Here is a 9,096-nt window from a genome sequence, read left to right as displayed (position 1 = left end):
ACTCTTAACCATCCAGATGAAGACCTTCTATGGCGAATTAAACAGAGCGTCTCAAATGGCAGCTGACGCAGCTGCAACTGGCGATATCATGGACAAATCTTATACTGAAGCTAAGGAAATACTGGACCGCATAGCCAAGCATAATATGGAATGGGTGGATGACACTTACAACAAAAGAGCAGAAAGGAAGAGGCGATCTTAGAATGTGAATTCTATTGACTTTAACGCAATAGCCACGCTCTTTGCACAAGTGGCTACTATGACAAACCTTTTGCAGAATATGTCATTGGGGAATGCATCAAACTCGCAAAAGGTAAATCTGGTAGAAACATTCGTACAACCTATGGTTAGTTGTGTGGGCTGTGGAGATCCCCATTCCTACTCTGATTGCCCACAAAATCCGCAATCGGTATGTTTGATTAAAAATAACCCATTCTCAAACACCTATAATCTCAGATGAAGGAACCATCCAAATTTCTCTTGGGCAAGTAATCAACATAAGCCACACCACCCAAGGGTAAACCAGCAGCAAAGGCAAGGACCGCCGCCTGGATTCCACCCAACGCAGCAGCCGCGCCAACAATCCTTTAATAGAGGAGGTCATGCGTCGAGTTCAACACCTCTGCTTGAAAACCTCTTAAAGGAATATATCGCCTAGAACGACACATTGCTAAAAAGTCAGGTGTCTTCCATCAGAACTCTGGAGATACAGGTGGGGCAGATTGCGAGTGAGTTGAAGAGTTGGCAGGCAAGAGTCTTGCCCAGCAACACGGAAACCCCAGAGAATACCAACAGTGCAGTAGAGTTGACCCAAGAGGATGACACAAACACGTTCAAGGTAAATGGGCAAAGTGTGAAGGCCGACTTTGAAGATGGTGTAAAATGACAGAAGTCATCCCTCGTATTACGCAAAGCCAACTAAAGCTTGACATATATTCTAGGGACGCTTCTTTTACCTTCAATTATTTTGCATTATATATTTTATGACTGCGTTTGTGTTTACTCTGATTGTTTGCTTGTCTTTACGTTTCATTTTAAGTTGACTGATGATTGTTATTGCTTTCTTATTTAAGAGATTTATTTAATTTAAATAAAAAAAATTGTGTACAACCGAAAGAAGCTTAGGATGGGAATAAAACTGACGCGTTGGACTTAAGCCAATGCATGGCCCAAACCGAAAGGATGCATCTCGAAAACACAAAACACTCGATTTCCTAGAAACCTTAGGCACGTCCTTTCGTTTGTGTAAGAAATGAGGATGTCAGGCGCCGTCTGATGTCACCACATCCTCTCCCATAGACCTATAAAACACAAACCTTCAACAGTCTCTTCTTCTTCCACCTCCTTTAATCCTACTTCGCGAAAACCCTAGCTCCCGAAACTTTACTGCCCTTCGATCAAGTCTGCTACTCCAGTCAACCTTTAGCAATAATGTCTTCAGCATCCGACAACCAAAACCAGTCATTGAGCTACGGAGGTGGGTCGCCAGTAAGTTCCTTTTCATCTTCTTCCGCTTCAATGTTACCTCCTTCAAACCCTCACCGAGCCTCAAAAGCTCTCTTTCCGACCAAGCCTTCGCATGACCGACCTTCCTCTATATCCCAGTGATCATCTCGGTCGAAACCCATCGAAACCATAACAAATCCGAAATCCTCTAAAACCCACCAAAAACCCAAACCGCCGCCAAACCTAAACCCAAAACTCCTACCAAACCAAGGCGACAACGCCCTTCTTCCTCTGCAGCTGCCGAGAAACCTTACACACAGCCCACCCCACCACCGTTTATTCCAAATATTACACCGGTGGGTGCGACACATGACCCTATTCCCGCTCATCTCTACACCGCACCATCGCCTGCCGTGCGTTCACTTCCCTCATTATCCATTTAACCCTTAGCCACCATTTACCCTATTAAAGTAGAAGAAGCTAGCCAACCCCTTGAGGCGGGCAAACTCTTTTTGGAGCTGGCACGGGAAGCCAAAGCACATGAGGCGGGCAAACGCAAGGTAACTGACGCGTTACCTAAAAAAACCAAAGGGAGAAAGCGTCGGTTTAGTGACATCCTTGCCGAAAAGGGCTTCTTCCCCGAACGCAACCTATTGCCGCCATATATAACCGAAACTGTGGACGCAATGGGCTGGGGTCAACTATGCGTTAGGCACATGAGGATTTGGCCCAACCTTGTCCGCCAATTTTATAGCAGTGAGTTTGATATAGAGAAAAATATGGCATTCGTTGATGGAGTTTTGGTGTGCTTCTCAGTCGAAAAAATTAATGAAGTGTTCAATATTGCAAGTAACCTGGATGTAGAGGGAAATCGCATCTTGGAACATCCAACTCTAAGCCAGATAGAAGATGCATTAAGAGTAGTGGCCAAACCTGGAAGCACTTGGCAAACATCAAGAAATGGAGTAAAGATCTTAGCTTCCAGGAATCTAAAACCAAACGCAAACTTATGGTATTATTTGATTAAGAAAAGAATCATGCCTATAATGCATGATGAAACATTATCAAGAGAACGCATCTTGGCCACTTACTGCATCATGCAGCGCATTCCTCTAGACGTAGGGAGGATAATAAGGGACCAGATCAAAGCCATTAAAGCAAAACCACGAGGACAACTTTATTTCCCTTGGTTGATCTGTGCGTTGTGTGAACGTGGGGGCATCCATCTGAGGGATGATTATGAGGAAATCGATGGTCTGATGGATATCAAGTTAATAAGGTGTCTGCTTCGCGGTTCGCCGCACTAGCCTGCCCTACCTCACAAGGACACGACAGCTAGACCTCGACCCTCCCAACGCGCCCCCAAAAGAAGACGCGTCCAGGTGATTGAACACAACGATAGAGATTCGGAAAATGAAGATTACAAAATGGATCATGCATCGACTGATGAAGAAGCGCGACCAGACTTAAACATCCCTCTCCCAAACTCACCTTTGGCCCCGCAAGAAGGGATTCTTGATCCAATGCAGCACGAGACTACAAATTTAGATCAAGAAATCCCTAGTCCCATTCCTTCGCCCTTACCAGTTCCAATTCTAACTTTTGTACCTTCTCCAATTATTTTTGAACCAACTGGGTTAGGGTCAAGCAACGTAGGAAATCTTGAAGACCCAGTTGAAAGAGCCGAAGAGCCAACACCACCACAACCATGCATTGATCTTGACGAGTTGAAAATTTTCATTCGTAATCAATTCAGACCACTAGTTGCGTCCATTGAAACTTTTCAATAGCAAAATAGGGTTCTAAGGGATTACATGCAACAACAAACAAGAAGAATGCATGACTAGTTCGTCTATACAACGCAATATATTAATCAGGTCTTGGTTGGAATGTTTGCCTTGCCACCGCTACCTGCTCACCTAAGGAACCCTCTGCGCTTTATGGATGAAGACCCTGCAGAAGAACGCAGGAATGACGCGCCAACACAATAAATTTGGGGGTGTTGGCTACTTTGTTTTATTTATTAATCTTTTTTATTTGTTTGTTATGTTTGTTTATTCCATTACTGAGTTATCCAATGAAATGAATGAAATTTCTATCATTTTTCATCCTTGCGTTTGTCCTTAGCATACCTTTTTTGTTCTTTAGCTATTTTTTTTCTCGTCTTGTGTGTTGTTTTACCTCAATGATATTAGTAATACGAAATTTATAAGTACAGAGTAGGTTAGGAAAATCAACAAAGCCTGGACTTTTCTAAAAAATCTACATGTTTTCTTTCTAATGCATGCGAGCTTTAAATCAAAACTCCTTTCGAAACTCTCAAAGCCTTTTCAAAATTTTGTTTCTCTTTTAGCAATGAGGATTTAGTTGATCTCCAAAATTTGGGAGTGAGGGAAATCCAAGTTAAGACGCATTAATCGGGTACATAAAAAAGAAAGGAAACAAAATAGAAAGATGTTAAACGCAAACTCTTCTGTCATTACTCTAAAGAAAACCTCAAATTGGCATGAGTTAAAAAATTGGAACAGGTACTTAGCCGTAGTTGGATGCTCGCATGACACCCGTGGAGACAAGCCAAAACAAAGTTAAGTCTCCTAGACCAATGCGTCCCAAAACTCCGCTATCTAGTTTAAAGAAGCTGTATCTTGAAACGCATGTATGCTAGATATGAGTTTAGTTGTGAAGGGCTCTCACTCGTAGTTGGATGCTCGCATGACACTCGTGGGGGCAAGCCAAAGAGAAAGTAGGATACTTGGAACAATGCATGGGTAACCCAAAATTTATACTTTTTCTTTTAACCGGCATCTATTTTAAAAGCATCTAACACATTGCTGGTTTAGAAAAAACGAGAATGTTTTAAGAAACGAAAGGAGTTGTTGACAAAAAGCTTGCTGCACCTGAAATAAAACATTCTTCCTTTTAGAAAAGAATCAACCTGCGTTACATTTTCCAAACTCTAGTCTCAAGCTTATAAGTGAATATGATGAGAGGTGAACCCTGCACACTAAAGACAATGGAGATAACAAAGAATTATTTATAGAATGCTCGAGGACAAGCATTGTTCAAATTTGGGGGTGTGATAACTTGTAGAAATACAAGTTATTGTGGCTTAAAAGTTGGAACAATTAGGGCCTTTAATGATAAAATCTCATTATTTTTAGAGAAAACGCATGGAATTACTCGAACACTCTCAAACTCATGCAAAAGAATGTTTATTGCTAAAATACTGCGGCACTAACGCATGATATTGTAGGATCTCAACAAATATTCTAAGTGTTGTAGGTAAAGTCTAACGCATGGGGCATGCATCGGAGGAATTCAACGCGGGGAAGATTTATTGATTGAGGCTGTTTGTGTCAAATCACCACTTGCAAGCATGGGCATCTGCAGCGGGCGGCGTCTTAAAAGCATTTGAGTGTTAGGCAGCTGATCAGGGTATGGAATTTAATGTTGCCCATCATCAAGTTGGAGAAGACCGACGCCTATAAATAGAAGAAATCCCACCAGATGAACGGACCTTTTAGCTCATTGCATAATTTTGAAATTTTAAGACCGTAGAGCTGTGCTGTGGTGACGAGAAGAACAAGAGGGAAGAGAACCACCACCATCGCCGATCAAGGAGCGGAGGAAGCTGAGCTCGAGAGAGATATTTCTTCTAATTCTTCCATAAGTGGTTGAACACGAACTAGAATTGAGCCAAAGAGGACAAGAGATTGTACTCTGCGGCTTGACTCTTTTCATTTCGTTCTACTTACCGTTTTCATCTTCTCAGTTGATGAAGTGTTGGTTTTGTAAATATAATCAATTTCCTTATAAATTGACATATTTAGTCTATCATACTTTGCCATTCTTTATTTCTTATTTTATGTTGGATGCATCTATAACTTCATACAAAATTTCATTTTGAAACGCTTAAACCGACTAAATCAATTGGTAAAAGCAGCTTTAGCTTAAATTATTCGAGAGAATAAGTAAGCCAGCATCAAACGCTTAGTATATCTAGAGATAGATGCACTGGTGTTTTATTGCATCCTGTGATTGACACATACATCCTAGAGATAGGTATTGTATGATATTTGCATTGAGAAGTGTTGAATAGAGTCTAACGCATAAACAGAGTTAAACAAGTCATCTCATTCACATCATATTCTTGTTCATGTACACCTAACTTAGATCGACGCATATCACTTGCATCAAACTCCATTTTTTCGCACGACCCCTTATCCTTTACTTGACCCTTTTGTATCTTCTTGCACACACACCGTAGCTTAGTATAAATAACTCATTTCTACATTCACTTAGGATACTTCTACAATAGTTACAATGTAAGGTCTGCGTTAGCTTTAATCTGAATCCCTGAGTTCGACCCTGGACTTACTAGGAACCTGAGTTGGATTTATACTTGGATCTGATTCAGAAAAACTTGAACATCTATAGAGGAGTGTCATGCGTCCTGTTGCACATCACTAATGCATCAACGTGTCAGTAACGCATCATAAATGCATCAACGCATCATTTACATTTACACATTTTTTCAATTACTTTATACAATACACTCCTAAGCTCAAATCACGAAATCAACGAACATGTCCAGAGGTCTAGTTTCATACCAGTTAGAGTTGGCTCGGGATCCCAGAAGGAGACAGAAAACGAAAGAGGTTTGAGAAAGAAGGGGAAACACTGCTGGTAAACTGCAAGTGACATGTTTTTCAAAATGAATTAATGATTTCATGATGTAAGCTTATTACATGCTTTACTTAAGAGTTTTCCCGGGCATGCTATTCTTAAAATTTTAAACGAGTTTTAAGTATGCTCTTCTTATAAATTTCTTAAGCATACTTGAGTTTTAACGCTCAGAAACATATTTCATAAAGCATTCATTGAATTGAGTTATTCCTCAGTATTATATATATAAGATGTTTAAGCTACATGAATGCTTGATGCTTTAAGATTGAGTACTTAAATAAATTTGAGATTTGATGATGTTTTAATGAGGAAACCCGATACTGAAGAACTAGGAAAAGGTATCTGGGTTAGTTACTTAGGAATCTTGATACTGAAGAACTATGAGAAGGTATCTGAGTCCCCTAATACCTAAGGTATGACGGTATCTAGAACATAACTATGTGCACGTAGGTATTATTGACGTTGATTGTATTGAGATTATTCTACATCAGTTAAGGATTATTATTCGACGTTGGTTGTGTTAAGATTACTCCACACCAACTAAGGATTTCGATATTGAGCGATTGAGCAAAAGGGTTCTCCCTCAACTAAGGTTAGAGGATAATATTAATCATGTAACGACCCGACCCTCTAGGACTTAGGTAAGGTCGTTACTAAAATAAATGCGTGCAAAGAATTTAAAACGACGCTCAGTTATTTGAAATAAATGCTAATTAAAACAAGAGAAGTCAAAAGACATTTATTAAATGCAACAATAATAGGGTACCCATAAATCATAAAGGTTAATAAATACATATGAAAATCGATTCTTAATAATAAGTTTCAAACATCAAAACTAAACATTGAGAGAAACATGAAAAGAACTTTAAATCTCATGATGTAGAAGCGTAAAAAACTAGTCCCAGTGACACGATCACGAATTCCGCTGTGCCATCGCCGGTGCATCTCTACCCTTACCTGAAACATCAACATAAGAAAGAATGAGTATGAAATATTCAGTAAGTAGCCCCACCACTGGGGTCAGGCTAGGTATCTATGTCCTCTAGATACCCGCATATGGCACATAAATACATGTAACAGATGAGAGACTGAGTCCTATCCTATCCTATTGTAGTTAAGTATGCTCATAAAACTGGTGAATCCCGAAGAAAACACAAAACTGATGAATCTCGGAGGAAACACAAAACTGGTGAATCCCGAAGGAAACACAAACTGGTGAATCCCGAAGGAAACACAAAACTGGTGAATCTCGAAGGAAACACAAATTGGTGAATCCCGAAAGAAACACAAATTGGTGAATCCCGAAAGAAACACAAACTGGTGAATCCCGAAGGAAACACAAAACTGGTGAATCTCGAAGGAAACACAAACTGGTGAATCCCGAAGGAAACACAAACTAGTGAGCATCTAACTAATCAATGAGGATATTCATACAGTCTTAACGTGCTATGATTCAACATTGTACAGTTCTAAAATATACATAAAAATCCTTGATACCATGGCTTCATCACATACACATCATTCTTAATAACATATTATACATCATCCATGTATAACTTATATCATAAATCCACAACATGCAAGTATGCCTCAACACTAGCAGATCAGACATCAACATATGAAAACACATACTATCACATACTAACGATCAAACACTTAGGTGTGTATGTAAACAAATCAGAATTTGTGCCAGAACATACTTTGATTCAGGTCATATTGTCAATCAACATGCTAACATTTATCATAACACACACTAATCATGCTAGCATACAACTAAAGCCTGGCCCATGGGTAGTTCCAGTGGTAAGATTACTTACCTCGAAGTCAAAAATTATGTCTAAGCGACAAGCAAATTAATCTTCCTCCTAACTTAGATGGATCTTGAATTAGGCTTAAACATAATCTAAATTTATAATTAATAAAAAGAGCTTAGTTCCAGCAACCAAATTAACCAAATAATTCCCAATAATCTTACTCAAAGGCTTGTCGAAACCACAACCAAAATCCTAACAGCACCCTTCTAACTTCAAAGCTTCTCCAAAACTTGATTTTTAAAACCCAAACAAATATGTGTCAATAGGTTGAAGCAGAACACCATTAGCCAATAAATCCAATTAAAAAAATAGCACAATCTTACTCCAAATCCATAAGTTTCGACGACCCTTACCGTTGGCAGTACAAACAACAAGAAATGACTGATCTGAAGCACCCTTGCGTGACTGTCAAACTCGAGATTCTGGGCATTGACCTGCAACCCACGGAAAGCAGTGCAGGTTGGCGAGCAATACCATCGGGATTCGACGATCAGAGGCGCGGCTGAGCGTGAATCAAGTGGCGGTGACTGCTTCGTGGTCCAGATGAGTGAAGGGGCGGTGCAGCGGCGTTCAGATCTGGGCAGTGAAGGGAGGCGGCGGTCAGCAGAGGTTATAGGGGAGGGTTGCGCGGTGAGATTGACCGCGAGCGACGACTGAACGACCGACAAAGCTTGGGCGAGTGACTCTCGACGGAACGCAGCGGACGCCTTTGGATCTGGGCTCTTAGCGGAACGCAGCGGACAAGGCGTCTGCTCTGACCAATCGGCACGCTGAGGGGCTTCGAATTGCCGACTGCTCGTCGGTTCGATAAAAAAACTGAGCTGTCGTCGACGGCTAGGTTTTCTCAAGGGGAGGGGGGGCGTGTGCGGTGAGGTTGAAGAAGAAGATTTTAAGGTTTTTTTTTAATAAAGAAAAATAATAATAAAATAAAAACTAAAAAGGAAATAAAATAAACTTTATTTTATTCATTTCCTTATTCCACTTTATACTATTAAATTCGTTTTCTTTCCAAAATGAAATTAATTCTTGTCGTTAATTTCCAAATTGAATAAATTTAACACCAAAAATTTAAATTCCGCAACTACACTTGACTTCCAAAATTTCAAAAATGCTCTCAATAATAAAAGAAAAGAGTGGTATCTCCTGTCCG

General features: G+C 40.1%; 1 long non-coding RNA gene across 3 annotated transcripts; it reads right to left on the bottom strand.

The window, feature by feature from the left end:
* Positions 1-6,845: 6,845 nt before the first annotated feature.
* Positions 6,846-8,844, bottom strand: LOC150032632 (uncharacterized). Of its 3 annotated transcripts, none has more exons than XR_016524452.1 (2): positions 8,108-8,844; positions 6,846-7,089 (listed from the first exon to the last, which is right to left on the bottom strand). It is a non-coding gene; the product is annotated as an uncharacterized LOC150032632 (long non-coding RNA). The 3 variants fall into 3 exon arrangements; XR_016524453.1 differs by having other exon boundaries at positions 6,846-8,175; positions 8,300-8,844; XR_016524451.1 differs by having other exon boundaries at positions 8,300-8,844.
* Positions 8,845-9,096: the final 252 nt, after the last annotated feature.

This window comes from Benincasa hispida, chromosome 11 (genome assembly GCF_027475165.1).
Source record: "Benincasa hispida cultivar pf3 chromosome 11, pf3_genome.v1.1, whole genome shotgun sequence".
In the NCBI taxonomy this organism is placed as follows: domain Eukaryota; kingdom Viridiplantae; phylum Streptophyta; class Magnoliopsida; order Cucurbitales; family Cucurbitaceae; genus Benincasa; species Benincasa hispida.
Note: the sequence above shows the minus strand (reverse complement) of the source record. Positions and strands in the feature narration are given on the sequence as shown.